Source organism: Canis lupus, chromosome 8 (assembly GCF_003254725.2).
Source record: "Canis lupus dingo isolate Sandy chromosome 8, ASM325472v2, whole genome shotgun sequence".
NCBI lineage: Eukaryota > Metazoa > Chordata > Mammalia > Carnivora > Canidae > Canis > Canis lupus.
Window position 1 is genome coordinate 27,274,481 of NC_064250.1, and position 20,196 is coordinate 27,294,676.

A 20,196-nucleotide genomic window follows, 5' to 3' on the forward strand; every position below is an offset into this window, starting at 1 on the left:
GGTTGGTAATGGCACCCCTTGTTATCAGTTTCCAGGCAGGCACTATCCTTGTTTCTCTGCACCCAGCCCCACTCCTTTATACTCAGTCCTTTTATTAACTATTCTCTAAATATCTAATTTGAGTTTATCCACTATTTCCTTCTAAATCTCGATTGATAAAGTAGGTATGCATACATTTCTTGCTCCAGAAACAATGGCTCTTCTCTCTATCAGCATGAAATGTCTTGAATTTTTCCATTGCACAGAATTTTAAGTCATTTCCCCAGAAGCAGACCCTGAGTTGAGGATTTGTGTGCAAGAATGTTGTTGAAGAGATGTTCCTTAGTTCTGTAAGGGAGTGTGGTGGAGAAGAAGGATGGGGAGGGAGAGGCAAGATAGGGAAAGTAGAAAAGAAGGAACCAGCTAAGCGTATACTTTTAGGCAAAGTCTCAACCTCAGCTAAATCTTGAATGGAGCTCTGGTGCATAAACCACATCTTGGAATGTGCCCTCACTTGACTCAGGGGAGCTGGGCTTTCAGTTTCCTGCACCAGGGAGTCAGGGACCTAAGAGTACCCAGGAGAACACCATCAATTTATACTTCATATATATTCCCTGTAATATGAAAGTAGTTAGGGAGAAAAAAAATGAAAACTAGGGAAGGGGTGCCTGCTGATTATTAACTGGCTTAATAATAGAGTTATTAGGAGAGAGGAATGAGAACTGCCTCAGATGCTAAAAAAGCTTACAACAGATGCTAAGGGGATACATCCTTTGAGAAACACTACATGCAATCAAACAGTATTTGCTTTCAATGGACTCAGTTAATGCACTTTAATATTAGTAAAAATCAAATTAGAGCTTAGTCTTCTTAAAAAGCAGAGGCATCTTTGTGGGAATCTTAATTACCAGATGCAGGTAGTAGTTCTATGATATGTGTGCATGTGTTGGGGGGGGTACGTGTATCAACACTTGCCATTTCCCTCTGAAGCTTCTAACACTTGGAAATTTGTCATAGAAGCTTTTCTCATCTGCAGTTCAAACACTTTTTTCAGCAGGAATTTAGCTGAAGTTGAAATCACCATCTGGCATCTCATATTGAACCAGGTCCTTTGTGTGCCAAGAACTTCTTCTTTTGGCAATGACGTTGACTGTGATCTTTCAAAAATGTTTCTTGGGTTGGCAGTCTTGACTGAACAGAGCAAGCAGCCTGTCTTGGAATTTAGGAAGAGATATGCTGAGCAAATTGTTGCCCTGGGAAGAAAAGTGCAAGGTGAAAAGTTGAACCTTAGGTTTTGAAACCCCAGAAGCCCTATCTTTTATTACTGAGCTAAAACCAGCTAGGGGGAAAAAATCTCAGCAATATAATTAGTAGCAGCAAAACGTTGCACACGACCAACAAAGGGGGTATTCAATTCAAACCAATAAATGCTCTTTAAGCACTCTCTAGGTGTGAAGTATTATCTTCCCTGCTGTAGGGGAGGGGTCTCCCTCCCAAGTAATTCACTACCTGGGGGCTGAAGGTGCTTAGGTAGAAACAAAGAAGCCTATACCGACGAGCGAGCGAGCTGTAGCTGACAGTCTGCCTCCTCCTGAATGCCTAGGGATCCCTTTTTACCCTTCCTGTCCTCCTGCATCAGTTTTGACATACTTTGCTTCCAATGGTTTGTACCTATGACTCTCCTGGATCGGATGTCCTTGAGCACTACAAACGTATTATTCCAAGAGAGGAAGTGCTTAGGAGCAGAGTTCTTTGCTAGGGACTAGTTGGTGTAGGGGTAAGAAAGCCCAGCCCCTTGCCTTGGAGCAGGACATAAAACAATGTCCATATTTCTCTACTAAATGAGGCTGAGCCACTCCCTCTGGGACTTTGTCTAAAGCTTCACTTGCTCAGTCCCTTTCTCTTGTCTGCTTCCTTCTTTCATTCACTTGCCAATCTCTTCTGGGAACATTTCCCATAGAAAACACTTTCCTACAAATCCTCCTCTCAGGATCTGTTTCTGGGAACCTAACCTAAGACAGGAGCATAACAAGAATAGAAACAAAATGCTAGGAGAGCAAAGAAGAAATGACTAATTCTGCATGGATACCAAGGACCTTTCCATAGGTATTTGAACAAGGCCCTGAAGGGTAATTTGGATTTTGCCAGGTAGATAGAACTGAGGAACATCACAATATATCTAAGGATGATACATATATGTGCAGCTCTAAGGAAGGTAATAGTAGGGGGTGATAGGAAATGGGAGTGCTAAGGCAGGCTTGGAGTAACTGAAGATGAATCTTGAATGTTATTAAAGAGTTTAGACTTGTTAAAAATTGGTGATAGTGAACCATTCATTATAGGTTTCTGACCAGGGAAGAAACATGTTACATCTCACAGAAAATAACTGGTTGGAAAAACAAAAGATGAGTTGGTAGGATAAGAGATACACAATGGAAGCCAGTGGGGGGCGGGGTGTCACTTCAATATTCCGGGTGAGGATAATGAGGGACTGGCTTAGGGCATGGGAAGGAAAAGGGAAGGATGGATCTAGAGGTTGAATGAATAGGCTTGTCAACTAACTGGATGTAAGTGGAAAAACAAGAGCTATCCAAAGTGACTAAATGTTGGCTTGGATCAAAGAGTGAACAGTGATGCCTTCAACCAAGAGATAGAACCTAAAAGGAGAGAAAGACAGATGGGAGAGAGAAATCAGTGAGGTCATTTTTGGATATATTGAAATTGGATTAGACGTCTGAAAAAAAAATCCCTAATAACTCAAAAAATTTTTGAATGAAATCTGAAAATCATCTGAGAATAAAAAACAATGAAAAATGGGATATTGGGGGAAATTGGGATATTCAGAGACTCATGAAGTTCTAGTTCAAGGTTAGACCACAGAAACACTTTTTAAAATTAGCTGCCTGAAAAAAAAAAAAATAATAAATAAATAAAATTAGCTGCCTGGGCAGTCAATAAATTAAGTATCTGCCTTCAGCTTAGGTTATGATCCCACAGTCCTGGGATCAAGTCCCGCACAGGGCTCCCTGCTTAGCAGGGAGTCTGCTTCTCCCTCTCCCTCTGCTCCTCCTCCAGGTCATGTTCTCTCTTACTCTCTCTCTGTCAAATAAATAAATAAAATCTTTTTTAAAAAAACTTCGACACCCTTTAAGAATAAGAACACTTAAAAAAAAAAAAGAAGAACACTTAAAATTCACTTGTGACAACAGCGCAATGATTCAGTTTAACCAGGATCTTACTTTGCTGATGAAAACTAGAGTGCGGGTCTATATGGTCTGAAGATTAGATCTAATGTATTACATTTGTATGACTTTTTGGAGCATTCTGCAAAAGCAGACCCCCATGATACTGGTGCTGAAACAAGAAGAAACATCATGCTTTTAGTGTTCCCAACCTGTCATTTATCTACTGTAACACGTGACTGGCGGAGGAACTGCTAGAGTAGTATTTCCATCAACTGACAGTGGCCATTTCCTTAATTATTGCTGTTCATTTGTTGATGGCCTTGCATTGACTTAAAAAAAATAATTCAATATGTCCATGCACTGTATTGACATTTCAAGCAGCACACAATTAAAAGCAAAAGCTTCGGTTACAATGTTTCAGTTTAAGGAAAAAATCTACTTTATAGAAGATACATTGTTTCAAAAGCCAAATAATTTATAGGGCTACAGAAGGTCCCCCTACTCTGCAACAATGTTACATTTAAACACTTCTCTTTGAGAACCCTTGATACTTAGAGCAACCAATACTTCTTTCTACCTTAGGTAAGAAGTAGATTTTTGACACCAAAATACTCCTAGAAATAACACAGGAAAAGATGGTAGAAAATGTAAGGAGCAAGAGAAAGAGAACATTAACTGTGTTTATTCATTCATTCTCTTTTTCTCCCTCCTTCCTCCTCTTCCTCCCTTCTTTCCTCCCTCCCATTCCCCCTCCTCTACTTCCAGGAACATATGAGGATCTACTGTGTGCCAGAGAGTATACTAGGAGATAGAGACACCATACTGAGCAAGGGAAACATATGTGATCTCCATCCTCAGATAATTTAAGTCTATTATACTTGATTTCAGATTCTACTTGTAAATAAAGGATAATATCACTTGTCCTTCACTCCTGTTCTCTCACGTGTTCATATTGTATATTAAAGCATACTAGGTTCACCCATTTTGGGGGCAAATATGTCATGCATAACCCAACTAGGCTACCTTCACTTGAAATTCAGTTCTATCATTTTTTAAAAAAGACTTTATTTATTTATTCATGAGACACACACACACACACACAGAGGGAGAAAGAGAGAGAGAGAGAGAGAGGCAGAAACACAGGCAGAGGGAGAAGCAGGCTCCACACAGGGAGCCCGATGTGGGACTCTATCCTGGGACTCCAGGATCACGCCCCAGGCCAAAGGCAGGCGCTAAACCACTGAGCCACCCAGGGATCCCCAGTTCTATCATTTAATAATTGTGTACATTTGGCCAAATGACTTAACTGTTTGACCCTCCAACTCTTTATGTATTAAGCATAGATAATAGCATATGCCTTGTGGGACAGTTGTATTACATTTAGAACTTAGAATGGGCTCTGGTACACAGTGGGCAATCAACTGGTGTTACCCATTATTATTTTTGGCATGCACAGGAATAAACAGAAGAAATAGGCCACATCTTTCAAAGAGCTTATCGTTTTGCAGTTGGAGACAGGTACACAGATAAAGGCAATAAAGTGTGGTGAGTGAATGATGAAGAAAGAATATTTAGGCTATAGTTGGGGGTGGACACAAAGAAGGGAGTGGTGAATTCTTTTAGCTAACTCTTTTGAGATGGATGTAATATCAATCCCAAGTAGTTTCTTATTTCCCTGACTCTCAGGTAAATGATCCTTCCCCATTAGATGCTTGTTTTGCTTGCTTTATTTGCCCATAGTTATTTGACTGTGAATAATTATGTAAGCACAAATACTGGCCTAATTGTTGTTCCTCTTTATTTACACCCTGAATAAAGGAGCTTACCATAATTGGTAAAACTGGGTTAACGTTTTCCTCATTTCTTATGTTCAGTGACATATTTCTTATAGAAATCAGAGTTGTTTGTACAAAGGGAAAATAGGCCTTTTCTTATCCCAGGAAGTGGTTTTCCTTTGGCTCATGACTGGCTAAGTTATAGTCATCTGATTTAATTATGGCCAACAGGAACCAAGGTAAGCTGGAGGTTCTGGGAAAGATTTTTCTTAATACTATGAGACTGGTGGAAGGAAACACTAAGTATTCTTCTCTGGATGTTATTGGTCTGCACATGATGGCTGGTACTGCTGCAGCCATCCTGTGACCATGAGGAGAGATATTGTGGATATCCTAAGGATGGAAAAGTAAAAAGATGGCAATAAACTGGGTTCCTGAAGACTCCTTGAGCTACCAGATTTACCAACTTGAGCCTTGATCCACCTCCAAACTTCTTGTTGTATGAGAAAATAACCCCTTAATTGTTTAAGCTGCTTTTAGAGGGGTTTTCTGTTAACTTTCAGTTAACTCTTTGTGGTAACTTGTCCCCAGGTATTTGGAGGCACTTCCCTGTAGAAAAATCATACATACTCTCCCTTTTAAGCCTAAGCATAGTCATATGACTCACTCTGACAAAAGAAATATGAACAACATGATGGGTCATTTTTAGGTAAAAATTCAAGAGCCAACATGCAGTTTGTCACATTTCTTCTCCACTATGATCCGGGAAGCCTATTGAGATGGGGCCTCTGCCAGTCTGATTCCACAGTAAGCAAGACCTTCTTGTCCCTTCCATGGGGGACTTCTAGCATGAACAAGAAGAAAACTATCATTTTAACCTGCTGTAATGTGTTGTGACCACAGCTAATCTGGCTTAACTGCCAAACATCCCAAAAGCTATAGTGAATCAATGAAATGAAGACAAGAGCTTGAGATACATAAACTCAACTCTGAGTTACTGCAAAAAACAGGCTCTCAAAAAAAAAAAAAAAAAAAAAAAAAAAAAAAAAAAAAGGCTCTCCCTGCCCATTCCACACACTTCCTGTTCAGTGAGATGAGCCTCAGAATGGTAGGGAATTTAATCTGAAGAATGCTTTAAAAATGCCTTCAAGTGGATGCATTATTCAGAGTAAATTAATCACAACTTATTAAGTGTCTCTTCAGTGAGCTCACCTTATCACTTTGCCCCACCATGCTCCTCTGTAATGACCCCAATGTGCTCTCTTCTAACCACATCTACCTATGTGCACCACCCCCAGGGGGCTGGGTAATGTCTCCACAATCATAGAACTGAATTTTCGATGCACAAATAAGAAATGAGGGTGACACCTTGGTGGGTGAGACAGGAAGATAGTGCGGGTGATAGCTAACACTTATATTGCACTTGTTCTATGCCAGGTGCCATCCTAAGCACTTTATACACAGTACCTCCCTTCCTCCCCACCTTAAGTGGCAGATATTGTTATCTCCAATTACAGATGGACAGAGCACAGAGAGAGAGGTGAAGTGTTTTGTCCAAAGTCAAGCAAATAAAATCTGGTGACACTCAGATTCGATTTCAGGCAATCTGGCTCCAGAGTTGTGCTTTAAAAAAAAAAAAAAAAAAATATATATATATATATATATATATATATATATAGAGAGAGAGAGAGAGAGAGAGAGAGAGAGAGAGCACGAGCAAGCTGGGGGAGGGGGGTGCAGAGGGAGAAGGACAAGCTGACTCCATGATCTGAACTGAAACCAAGAGTCGGACGCTCAACTGACTGAGCCATCCAGATGCCTCCAAGAGTTGTATTCTAATTATGATGCTTAACCAAGTTCTTGGGGCCACAGTTCCTGGAGAAGCAAGAGGTTAAGAGCCCAGTTTCACCTGACTGAAAACCCAGGTGGGTATTGTTTCACAGTTTGCAAACATGTCTACATTCCTGGTTTTCCCAGCTGTAGGATGGCACTTTGTGACATAACAGGCTGGTGAAGACCCCAGCATTGAGCTGGGCCTTGATAATGTTATTGGGGCTGCTGTAGCTTCTAGGAAAATCCCCCCGGGGCGGGGGGGGAGCAGAAGTCTTGGGCTTTTGAAAAGTCATGCACAAATATGAAATGATTGGGAATGTCCCTAGGAGTCTGTCGGAGGGTATGGATGGTAAGGTGACAAGACCTAGGAAAGGCGGTGTGGAGAGTCATTTCTGAGATCTGCAGACAGAAAAGCAGCTGATCTGTACTTGATGCATTGGAAGGAAGGCTAGATAAGCCCTCTGGACCAACTGTGATTTAAGAGGTTTGGGGGCAGGGTGGCATTTTCCTGAGGCCTAAATGGTGTGCATGCATTTACATGCATATGCATAGGGAGGTAAGAGCAAGGAGCTCAGAACCTAAAATTGTTTCAGAAAAGCTTTGGAAGTGTGGCTCAAGAGAGAGAACTTAGTTTGGGAAAATGCAGTTAACTACCAGCAAGTCCTTTAGGTTGTATCTCTAAAATATATTTTGAATTTGAACACTTCTCACCATCTCCACTAGGGCCACTGCCAGCAGCCCACTTGGGGTCACCATTGTGGCTCTCCTAGACTCTCTCATCAATCCAGCTGGTCTCCCTGCTTCCATTCCTGCCCTTGTCCCATCCATTTGCCTCGCAGGAGACAGAGTGATCTTTAAAAGTACGCAGTCAGTTCCTGTGGCTTCTTCTCACTCTTAGAATAAACTCCAAATCTTTACTACAAAAGCTGGCTCTGCCTAACACCCGCATCTCATCTCTCACTACTCTTCCCCAAAGTCCAGCCCCACGGGCCACACTTCGGTCATAGGGGCATACCAAGCTCCTTCCTGCATTAGTCGTTTCCTTTGCCAGAGGTACCCCATCCTCACCCCCAGCTCTTTGCATTGCTGGCTCCTTCCCCTCCAGGGATCCAAACATGACTGCCTCCAATTCCCCAACCACCCTGTTCCCTGCCCCTCACCCTCTCTCAGCATCCTCTATACCATTAGCAGATTTCCTTTCCTTCACAGTACTCAACACTGTCTGAAATGCTCTTATTCATTCATTTGCTTATTTACAGAGCTGTTGCCAGTCTTCTCCACCCCCCAATCCCCCCCCACCCCCATTAGCCTGACTGTGCCTTGTTCATGGCTAGTATCCCCAGCACCTAGATAAGTTTCCAGTGCACAGAGATTCCACAAACTAAGAAGTAAGTAATTTACATTTAATTTCCATCAGTAATACATTTCAAACAATTTACTTATACACCCCGGTGGAAAAAAGGAGAAAAAATTAATTTTATTTACATTTAATTGAATATTGATGTATTCTTTGGATGATGGAATGGAATAGTGATATCTGAACACAATTTTTTTTTTCTGAACACAATCTTGTGAGGTTAATCTACCCCTAGAAAATCTGAAATTACATACGGTTCAGAATAAATTAGTTTTACATAGAAAATTAAAAACCCAGGAGCCACGATTGATAGGTTCTTACGTTTAAATATTAAGAAACTATAATATTAAAATACTACGAAAATGTAAAATATAAGCTACAAGGTGTCTAATAAGGAGTTTATACTTAGGGCAAACAATACAATGTCAAAATCCAGCTAATCATATTTTCTTTACTGATTTCTTTGAATAATATAATGGTACTGAATGTTTATTTGGAGCCAGTTGAAATATTAACATTATACTTGGGTATTAGCTGCATTTGCTCGTTTGCCTTAGTTCTGGATTGGATTCAACATTGTTATATTTAAAGATTCTTAATGGAGAGCTCTCTAGGATATATTCATCTTCAATCCACATATGACTAAATTTGGTCATATTTGCTGATTGTATATAGAGCCCTTCCTGAGAAGTAAATATTAATGCTGACTGGTTTTGAAAAAAGAACCCTTGGGGCACCTCTTCTTTCCATTTTTAGACACCTCTGTTAGCTGCTTTAGCACTTGGGTAGAAGTGTTTTTAAAGGAGCCTGTGAAGATTTGGAAAAGATTTTATTTTTAATATCCCAGATTGCATTCTCTGCATTTGGTTGGTTTTGTTACATGTGCTCCATCTGTCTTGGAGATATGGAAGACTCAGTAGGGAAAAATGGAAAGGGCAAAATTGTTTCCCTAGCTCCATAAAATATCTAAAAATTACTTCACATGTAGGATCTGGCGCATGGATTCCTCCACTTCTAACTTCTACACTACCCAGGTCCTGTCCATCTTCCCTCCAAAGCAGGAAGAGAAGAAATTGCTCAGTTACTCCCTGGTTAGAAAGTGTGCAATGGTGGGATGCCTAGATGGCTCAATGGGTGAGCGTCTGCATTCAGCTCAGGTCATGATCCCAGGGTCTTGGGATTGAGTCCTGCATCCTGCTCCCTGCAGGGAACTTGCTTCTCCCTCTGCCTATGTCTCTGCCTCTTTCTCAGTGTCTCTCATGAATAAATAAATAAAGTCTAAAAAAAAAAAAAAAAAAGTTGGGACACCTGGGTGGCTCAGAGGTTGGGCATCTGCCTTAGGCTCAGGGCATGATCCCAGGATCCTGGATCCAGTACCATGTCAGGCTCCCCGTGGGGAGCCTGCTTCTCCCTCTGCCTAAGTCTCTGTGTCTCTCATGAATAAATAAATAAATCTTAAAAGAAAAAAAAAAGGGTGCAAGGGCAAAAGCCTTTCACAAAACCCCCACTTTGAAAGACTTCTTTAAGACTTCTTATCATTTCAGGTGAATTTAATGAACATACAAATTGGCTCTTTTATGATGAATACTCTTAAAGTAAAATAAATTTCCTCACTGGCTACAGTTGATCTGGGATTTCTGATATCATTCTTTAATGTTTCAGGCTAAGTACTGGATGAAAAAACCTGAAAAACCAAACAAAACATTTCTTTGCCTATCCCCAGCTGCACCTGATAGAGAAAGAAGTGGAAATCTTACTCCCCATTGGACATTACATCCAATTTCAAGCCTCTATTATCTTTTTTAAAAGCCACTGGAGAATACCTAGTAAAGTTTTTTGTTTCTTGGAAAATCAGCCGGTTATATTGGTAATGGGAGCTCTTCATGGACAGGGTGTCTGGGAGATATAAGTACTTTTATCCATCCCACCATTGTTTAACATTATATTTGTGCATTTATTGAGGGTCTTGTAGCCTTAGAATGTGCACTTTTGGAGACTACAGATCTTCTATGATATTTGGAACACCCAATGAAATATGGATTCTTCAGTATCATCTTAAAAGGGACTTAATCTGGAGCTATGAAGTAATACTTCTTTGGTGTGTGTTTATCTGCAAATGAACAGAATTAATTCTTCAACAAGCAAAACAGCCCTGACTTTATAAGCCTACTGAATTGAGATAATGCTAGTATCCTGGTTTAATTTGGGGAGGATTTTTTTTTTTTAATTTTTATTTATGATAGTCACACACAGAGAGAGAGAGGCAAAGACACAGGCAGAGGGAGAAGCAGGCTCCATGCACTGGAAGCCCGACATGGGACTCGATCCCGGGTCTCCAGGATCGCGCTCTGGGCCAAAGGCAGGCGCCAAACCGCTGCGCCACCCAGGGATCCCTGGGGAGGATTATTATTTTAGAAAGATCAGAAATAAAGTATTGTCAATCAAAAGTAGATTATTAGAGGTGATATTTAAATACTATATGATATTTAAGGCTGGCTTTACAGTTTACAAATCATTGCTCAAGCTAATAAACTTACGCATTAGTGCCTACCTCATATAATATCAAATTTTCTCATATCCTATGACTCATTTGAGAGCTCTGTTCACTTGTCATCAATATCTCCTATCCTGTTACAAGACCTTGTCATCACCTAGAACTGTTTCACCTCTGGCATCTTAAACTTTGAAATTCCACTCTGACCTCAACCCTATACCCTCCCTCCCCTAACCACCATCCCTCCCATCTTAGTCTTTTTTTTTTTTAAGATTTATTTATTTATTTTAGTGAGAGAGTGAGCAGGGGGAGGAGCAGAGCAAGAAACAGAATCCTGAAGCGATTCCCTGCTGAGCTTGGGGTCTGACATGGGGCTCAATCTCAGGACCCTGAGATCATGACCTGGGTGGAAATTGAGAGTCAGCTGCTTAACGGACTGAGCCCCTCAGGTACTCACCCATTTTCAGTCTTGCCAAGGCATCTGGCCTTCAGCCTCCCCAACTAATAGCCTCCAACCCTCTTGGGTTGAAGGACATTCTCATTATCAGATACAAGCTCTTTACCTTTGACTTAATGGCACAGCCAGTCAACAAATCCTCAACTTTGGATCCATCTGTTTTCTTTGGCCCCAAGTTTTACTGGAGAAAATCACATAACACATAATCATGCAGTCAGGTGCTAATACAAATTTTGAATTTCATACTTCAACCGGGCACTCAAGAGGACCTGCAATTCAAGACCATCTGATCACTCCTAATTGATTGCTTGTGTAACCAACCTGATGTGAGACACATGGAACTGGATAACACGAATCACAGACACTTAGGACAGAGCTGTATTGAATACATTATATACATTAAAAATAGTAAGATTCATTCCCCCACCCCGGATTTCATGTGGGCCAAAATTTCCCCATTTTTTGGTATGTATTTCTTATTTTCACTTTCTTTTGCAGTTTTCCAAATAGATTACTTCTCCCCCCCCCCCCCCCCCAAATAGATTACCTCTTTAAGAGTTTAGAAGAATAGAGGTGCCTGGGTGGCTCGGTTGGTTAAGCATCTGGCTTCAGCTCAGGTCATGATCTCAGGGTCCTGGGATGGAACCCCATATCTGGGCTCCCTGCTCAGCAGGGAGTCTGCTTCTCCCTCTCCCTCTGTCCCTCCTTCCTCCCTCCCTCATTCATGCTCTCTCTCTTTCAAATAAATAAATAAAATATTTTTTAAAAAAGTTTAGAAGAATACTAAAGAATTTATGATAAATAGGTACACCTGGGTGGCTCAGTGGTTGAGCGTCTGCTTTCAGCTCAGGGTCATGATCCCGGGTCCTGGAACTGAGTCCCGCATCGGGCTCCCTGCATGGAGCCTGCTTCTCCCTCTGCCTGTGTCTCTGCCTCTCTCATGAATAAATAAATAAAATCTTAAAAAAAAGAATTTTTAAAAAACAGAAAATATTTACTATATATCCACTGTGGGCTAAGCAATATTGCAGGTGTAGGGATACAGTAGTGAGGAAAATAAACAGTTCTGCCCTCAGAGAGTTTATATTTTAGTAGCAAGGAATGGAAAATAGGCAAATAAGTAAAATATATACTGTCAGAAAGTTATAGGTGGGCCTATAGAATCCTAGGAAGGGAGTGGAGGTTGTGAGCTATGCTGTGGAGAGGCTGCTTCCCATACTGGGTACAAGTATGAGCCGGATTGCTTGGATTCAAATCCTATAGGTCTGGCACTTACTATATGTGTGGCGCTGGACAAGTTGCTTAATGTCTCTATGACTCAGTTTCCTTATCTGTAAAAGGAAGATTTTCATAGTACCAATATCACAGGACCATTAAGAGGATTAAATGACTTACTACACAAGTAACATATCCCCTGATAGACACTACACAATAGTCAGCTAGTTTAAATAGCTGTCTCATCATTGCTCTCACCTCTCTCCTTCACAGCCTGTGCCCTCGAGGCAGAGATAGAATCACCTTGAAGGGAATGCCCCTTGCTTGGTGAAGTCACTCACTTCCTGGGCCCTCAGACAGGCCCTAGCAATGTGTTCATGTGGTGCTTTTATCAAGTTTGCGAAAGTAAGATACATATTTTTTTTCAGTAGGATAATTTTTAAAAGATTTTATTTTTTATTAGAGAGAGCATAAGCAGGGGGAGCAGAGGCAGAGGGAGAGGGAGAAACAGGCTCCCAGCTGACAGGGAGCCCAAAGTGGGGCTTGATCCCAGGACCCTGGGATCATGATCTGAGCTGAGGGCAGACACTTAACCGACTGAACCACCCAGGTGCCCCTAAAATAAGATATTTTAATTGCACTGGTTAAGACGTCAATATTACGTAGCACTGAGGTGGCTTTAGGGATCTGGGGATTCAGCCAAGGAAATAAAATTGGAGACACATTTAGTTTGAGTTTAGTGGGGAACGTCTATGTGTTTGGTCACTTCCACACCAGTTTCAGTCACTGCTGGCCATCACAGTGTAGAGGCAGCTTCCAGGCCTCCTACCACCCACTGCGCGTGCCATAGGTGCAGGGTAGGACCGGGTGAAGGGAATGTGTCCCATATAGGGTGACAGCAGATGTGCAGGGGTAGAGGGGAAACCAGGGTTTGAAATGTACAGAGCCAGAAGTTGGTCTTCTGGAAAGTTGGAAAGTTCTTGTAATACTTTGATGTATAAAATTATAAGCAAAGGATTTGGTTCTCAGGGCATAGTCAAGGCAGCAATCCTTCCCTGTCAGGAACATACTAGATAATGCAACATTAATAATTATTAATGCGTTTTGATGGATTGAATGTTTATGTGACTTTCCCCCCTTTATATGTTGAAGTCCTAACACCCAACATAATGGTATTGAGAGATGGGGCCTTCTAACTCAGTTTAGATGTGGTCATGAGGGTAGGGTCCTTATGATGGAGTGAGTGGCCTTCTAAGAAGAGACAGAAGAGGGGCACTTGGGTGGTTCAGTGGTTGAGCATCTGCCTTCAGCTCAGGGTGTGATCCAAAGTGTAAGTCTGAATGACACATGATCTGAGTCCTACGAGCCACTGGAAAATAATCTAACTGACTGGATTGATAACATAAAAACAGGAATGTGGGGCATCTGGGTGGCTCAGTGGTTAAGCTTCTGCCTCCGGCTCAGGGCGTGATGGTCCTGGGATCAAGTCCCACATCAGCCTCTCCGCACGGAGCCTGCTTCTCCCTCCACTGATGTCTCTTCCTCTCTCTGTGTGTCTCTCATGAATAAATAAATAAAAGCTTTAAAAAAAGAGAGACTGGAGACCTTGCTCTTTTTCTCTTTGCCGTGTGAGCATACAGTGAGAAGGCAGCCATCTGCAAGACAGGAAGAGGGCTCTGACCAGAATCTGACCCTGCTGGCACCTGATCTCAGACTTCATGGTCTCTAGACCTGTGAGAAATAAATGTCTGTTGTTTAAGCCACCCAGTTTAGGCTATTCTGTTATAGCAGCCTAAGCTAAGACACACTTTAAACTTGTTTTTTTCTATTTTAATGGGAATCATATTAGAGAGAATTGTAATTCCTGCATTTGCAGACCAGAACCCCATAGCAGTACCACAAACAGCAGGTGGTCTGTGTGTGAAGTTGTGAGCTTTATGCATCCCACCCATCAATAGTAGAGAAATAAATTTAAACCAAGCACATGAGAAGAAATCATTGAATTCTTCTTCTACTCTCTCTTTAGAAAATATTACAAAGTTATTTTCACTTTAGAGATGATCAGAGTCTATAGCCATACATGTAGGGGAAAATAAAGTATAGTAGGGACATGCCAGTCAACAAATATAAATCATATAATTTGTGTGATTTCTTTTCTCATTCTAAACAATATCCACTTTGTCCCTCACTTTGATTTTGTAAATTGTGTGTTTTTTCTTAAACAGGCCCTCCTCCCGAACAGGCACGCAAGCCTGGACCTACTTCCATCAGGAGGAAACAGGAATGAGGGAATGCCTTGGCTTTTCCTTCTCACCTCTCCCAGATGGATCTGTGTGTTCTGTTGTACTTACCATCCTTTGTCTCAGAAGGGGAGTGGATGGCCCTTCTCATTCCCTTCATCTGTACACTGATGGCCCCTGGCCTCTGACCCTATCACCCACCTCTTCCAGTGACTCTCTCTCCTCACTGATGGCCCCACCTCTGGATGAGCATGTTCCTGCTCCTTGCTGGCTTCCTTTTGAGCAAGCATGCTCAAAAGTGTCATCCCTTGACTCTGACGCCCACCCCCTGCCTTCCTCTGTTTTAGAGGCTTCCTGACTCTTGCCCTCTCTCCTCATTAAATGTTTTGAAAGACAAGCTCAGATATAGGGCCTCCGCTTCCTCATTCCTCATTGCATTGAGATCTGGTTTCTTGCAGCTTTTGGGAATCGTCCCCTAGACTTGCCACTGCTGGCCTCTGGCCTCGGATTAGTCTTCATCTAATGAGGCCTCTCCGCTGCCTCTGCCAATGTCTTCACCACCCTCTCCTGCATCCTTTCTGTTCTGGCCCCCATGGCCGGTTCTCCCCATTCACCTCCTTCCCCTTGGACCACTTGATCTCGGTCTCTTTTTTTGCCTCCTCTGCTTCCTGGGTTCCTGGGTTCCCTGCCAGTGTCCCCCAGGCTCCGGCTCAGATCATTGGTCTCCCATCTCACACACTCTTCCTGGATGTGCCTGTTTGCTCTCTCACAAATCTCTGCTGTGGACTCTGCAATGAGATTTCTATTCCCGTGGTTGCTCCTGAACTTTGTAGCCACATTTCCAGCTTGCCACTAGAAAGCTCCAACTGCTTCTTGTACCTAACACCTTCACAAATGAAGATCTTCCTTCACATCCTTCCTACACCTCTCCTTACCCATGTTCTCCAGGGTAGAAGGTGCCACCGTTGATTGCTAAGGTACTCTTGAAGACTCCAGGCTTTCCTCCTTCCCCCTCACACCTCATCGCTAATCATTAACAAGCATTACTTATTTACCTTTCAGTTAGGTGTTCTTAACCTTTTTTTTGTTTTTGAACCATGAAGCCTCTTGACTGTGTGGGGAAGACTTTGGATTGCTTCAAGAATAATGCTTTTTAGAGCATGAAACAATACAAAGGGTCACAAAAGGAATAATTTTTTGAAAATATAGTTTCCAAAGTTATAAAAAGTTTTGGTATGGTAACACATGTAATAATGCACTAATATACTATTAAATACTCAGATCCAATGTCAGGTCTAATTACCATCATTTTCAAGTAGTGATGAACACAAACAATACTCAGATTCTCGGTGAAATGTGATGTGAAAAATCTGTAATTTCTGTTAAGGACAAAGCCATAAATATTGCTAACGTTGCTACAGTAGTGTTCTTATATTAATCATCAGAGAATAAAACACACTTTAGTAAGAGAAAAGTAAAAATAAAGATATAATATTCCCCCCCCCCCCACAAGTTTACAAACCCCTTGAGTTCTTTCCAAGTAAAGAATGCCCGCTTTAAAATGATCTCTGGCACATGCTTCCTCCTTTCCAATCCTCCGGCCACTGACCTAATTAGGGTCCTTCTGTCCACATGGAGGCCCCTGATTGGCTCCTCCTCTTCCTTCACAGCCTGATCTTATTATTGCCGTTTTCCCAGCATACCTGAGCAGAGCTCCCCCCCCCACCATCCAGTCACCTAAACTGGGTGCTGAGCATCAGACCTTGTCTTCTCAGTAGAACTCAGAGTCATCTGCCTTCTCCACCTGGCTTGACAGCCTCATTTGCATCAGATGGCTCACAGCCACCTTACTGCTGCCCTAGCTTTGCCCCACCAATCCTTCCAGAAACACAGATCTCTCTAAAACCCAAATCTGATAATGACTCCCCATTGTTTCCAATCATCTCCCCATTATCAGTATAAAATTTGGGCCCCCTAGCATCCTGTGGCTTTTGCCCACCTTTCCACCCAGCTTCTGCAACTCTGTTCCAGCCACTTCTCACTTCCAGAATGACCCAAACTGGAGGATCATTGGGGGTTAGAGCAAGGGCTCTGAAGCCAGACTCCCTCAGTTCAAATCCTGACTGCACCACTCACTCAGTGTGTGACCTCGAAAAATCACTCCATCCTCTGTGCCTCAGGGACCTGAGCTTTAAAATGAAGTCATAAGGGATCCCTGGATGGTTCAGTGGTTTGATGCCCATCGTCTGCCCAGGGCATGACCCTGGAGTCCCGGGATCGAGTCCCACATCGGGCTCCCTGCATGGAGCCTGCTTCTTTCTCTGCCTATGTCTCTGCCTCTCTCTCTCTCTCTCTCTCTCTCTCTCTGTGTGTGTGTCTCTCATGAATAAATAAATAAAATCTTAAAAAAAAAATAAAATGAAGTCATAAGAGCACTTGCCCCACAAGGTTGTGAGAACTAAGTGTAGGACACATGCCAAGTGTTCAGAATGGGGCCATGATGTATAGAAAAGCTCAATGACAGAAGGACCCTGTCACTATGCCATGTTGCCCACCTGGGGAATGGCCTTTCTCATTTTCTGCGTGGCCAACTAGTCCATTAAGACTCAGCTCAGGCATCTCCTCCTCCTGAGAACCTTCCAGGACCTGGAAGGACCGGGCAAGGCTTCCAGGCTGGCAGGACAGGGCAAGGCTGGGGGCTCTGTGGCCCCCACCCACTCACCACTTAGCTGTATCCCACACAGAATGTGTGGTCCTCTGGGTGCAGGGTGTGGCTCCCTCCCTTGGTAATCCAGGAACTGCAGAGAGCCAAGCACAGGGTGGGTGTTCAGGGAGTGTTTAGAGGCTGAATGGATTACAGAGAGAATGCAAATCAAAGGACAAAGTGTTAAAATAAAGAGGAGCCAGTTCTCTCCTACTCTCCTGACAATTTGCTTTTTCAAAGTATCGTATACAATGTGGACTTATCTTACCGTCTTTCTGAGTGGTCCTGTCTGTAGTGAGCTCCTCCCTGGCCAATTCTTGGGCCTGATAGCATCATGCTTCTGAAAAAGAGGAAAAATGCAGTGTGTGGGGATGGGGGATGGGAGGGCGGGCAGGACGCTGGGCAACTAGGAAGCCCTCAGGACAGGACTGGCACTTATATTCTTTTAGCAAAGGAGACTACAACAGTAGAAGCAAGAATTGAAGCATATTTTTAAGAATGGAAGAGAAAAAACCTGCTGTGCTTTTCTGGCAAAGGGTATATCCAACATGGCAAAGGCCCTGACTTTACTCAGAGCTGTCCTCATTCTTTCCTTTTCAAACATGATGAAATAATTCATGTCTTGGGAAAAGGTAAAAACAATGCAGAAGGGTAGAAATTAAAAACACAAACACAAACTGCCTATTTCCCATAGGCAATCTCTGCTTCTGTGCAGATTTAAAAATACACACAGGGAAGCTTGCAGTTGCAGGTTCAGTAGGGCTACAACCATGCTCAAAACATCAGAAGTGTAAAATTACTCCTGGATTTGTCCAGAGAGACAACACTGGAAGGAAGAAAACAACTTAAAATATGACCCGTCCAGGAACCCTTTCCATCAGAGATAGTCTGCGGGTGTAGGCACCCAGAAAGGAGGGCAGGCTTTAGAGTTTCATTCTAGGCTGTGTCCTTCTCCTTGATGACCCTGGGAGAAAGGGTCCATCCTCAAAGAGCAGTAAGGAGAGCCTAGCATTTCAGGATGCTCTAGGCAATCAGGCCACCCACCCCTGTTAGTCAGGGAGGCTGCGATTTAGAAATGCCTGAGTTGGGGAATCTGGGTGGTTCAGTGGTTGAGTGTCTTCCCCTGGCTCAAGTCATGATCCCCAGGTCCTGGAATCAAGTCCCCCATGGGGCTCCCCACAGGGAGCCTGCTTCTCCTCTGCCTATGTCTCTGTCTCTCATGAATAAATAAATAAAACCTGAAAGAAAGAAGAAAGAAAGAAAGAAAGAAAGAAAGAAAGAAAGGAAGGAAGGAAGAAAGAAAGAAAGAAAGAAAGAAAGAAAGAAAGAAAGAAAGAAAGAAAGAAAAGAAAGAAAGAGAGGATCCCTGGGTGGCGCAGCGGTTTGGCGTCTGCCTTTGGCCCAGGGCGCGATCCTGGAGACCCGGGATTGAATCCCACGTCGGGCTCCCGGTGCATGGAGCCTGCTTCTCCCTCTGCCTGAGTCTCTGCCTCTCTCTCTCTCTCTCTGTGTGACTATCATAAATAAATAAAAAATAAAAAAAGAAAGAAAGGAAGGGGGATCCCTGGGTGGCGCAGTGGTTTAGCGCCTACCTTTGGCCCGGGGCCTGATCCTGGAGACCCGGGATCGAATCCCACGTCGGGCTCCCGGTGCATGGAGCCTGCTTCTCCCTCTGCCTGTGTCTCTGCCTCTCTCTCTCTCTCTCTCTCTGTGACTATCATAAATAAATAAAAAAAATAAAAAATAAATAAAAAGAAAGAAAGGAAGGCCTGGGTTGGAGGCCCACAGTGAGATGAGGGAAGGCTGGCCTCTTTGGGGCTGGGCTGGGCACGGGGATGTGGGTACAAGGAGGGACCTCAGCCCAGGTGCCACCTTCCCCAGCTACCATCACTCCTGTGGCTCGTCACGCCAGACAAGGGCAGAGGGAAGCACAGCCCCCGCCCCGTGGGTCAAGGATTGGGCAAGCAGAAGCAACAGCTGGGCCAGGGATTGGGCAAGCAGAAGCAACAGCTGGGCGAGGGGAAGCCCAGGGCCAGAGCCAGCAGGGCAGCCTGGGAGGAGCCTAAAAATAAACTCCAGCCTGCCGGCCTAACAAAGGCCTGTTGTGAGGCGCAGCAAGGGAGGACTGTCCTGGGTGCTCCTTGCGGGCTGCTCCAGAGCCACGTGGGGAGTGAGCCCAGCCCCTCCCTTTTGCTGGGGTGTCATTCCCAATATCCCCTTGGGCTCCACCAGCCTGTGCTCAGTAAACACCCCCATCCTTTGCTTCCAGGCGTCTCTCTCACCCTCACTTGGGGGTTAAAGACAGACTGGCCGTGGTACCAGTCTGCGGTGCCCAGTCGGTTCTCAGATGGGCAGGAATGAGAAGACTCCTCTTTGGGGAGGAAGAGGAAGTGCCCTGTGTTCTCTCCTAAGGAGGGGCCCTTGGAAACCAATTTGCCCTGAGGGGCGCTGTCAGGAGGCTCCCCCAGGAGGCGGTCCTTGTTACTTGTGCACCTCGGGGAGCTTGCTTTCTGGGCTACTGGGCTAGGGACATCCTGATCCACTGGCTCACTCAGTAGTACAGCATAGGAAACTTATGATCTCAGGGTGGTAAGTTCGAGCCCCACGTTGGGTGTGGAGATGCCTTGGAAATAAGAAAAATCTTAAAACAGAAAATCGTCAGTAGGAAAAGCAAAAAACATTTGGGAGGTAAGGAAATCAAGCTCTAACAGGGAACAGAAAACATAAGCTACAACAGTAAATTCTTCTAATGTTTAAAGTCTTCTTTTTTAAAAAAGATTTTGTTTATTCGTGAGAGACACAGAACACAGAGACGCAGAGACATAGGCAGAGGGAGAAGCAGGCTCCTCACAGGGAGCCCCATGCAGGATTCGATCCCAGGCCCCTGGGATCACGACCTGAGCCAGAGGCAGACTCTCAACCACTGAGCCGCTCAGGTGTCCCTAAAGCCTTTTATT

At 43.5% G+C, this 20,196-nt stretch overlaps 1 long non-coding RNA gene across 2 annotated transcripts; it reads right to left on the reverse strand.

Annotated features, from left to right (window-relative positions):
• Positions 1-782: 782 nt before the first annotated feature.
• On the reverse strand, positions 783-19,265 carry LOC112657689 (uncharacterized). Of its 2 annotated transcripts, XR_007412318.1 has the most exons (5): positions 19,125-19,265; positions 18,832-18,953; positions 17,508-17,579; positions 17,258-17,380; positions 783-1,232 (listed from the first exon to the last, which is right to left on the reverse strand). It is a non-coding gene; the product is annotated as an uncharacterized LOC112657689 (long non-coding RNA). The 2 variants fall into 2 exon arrangements; XR_003135226.3 differs by having other exon boundaries at positions 18,832-19,265.
• Between the last annotated feature and the right edge of the window lie 931 nt (positions 19,266-20,196).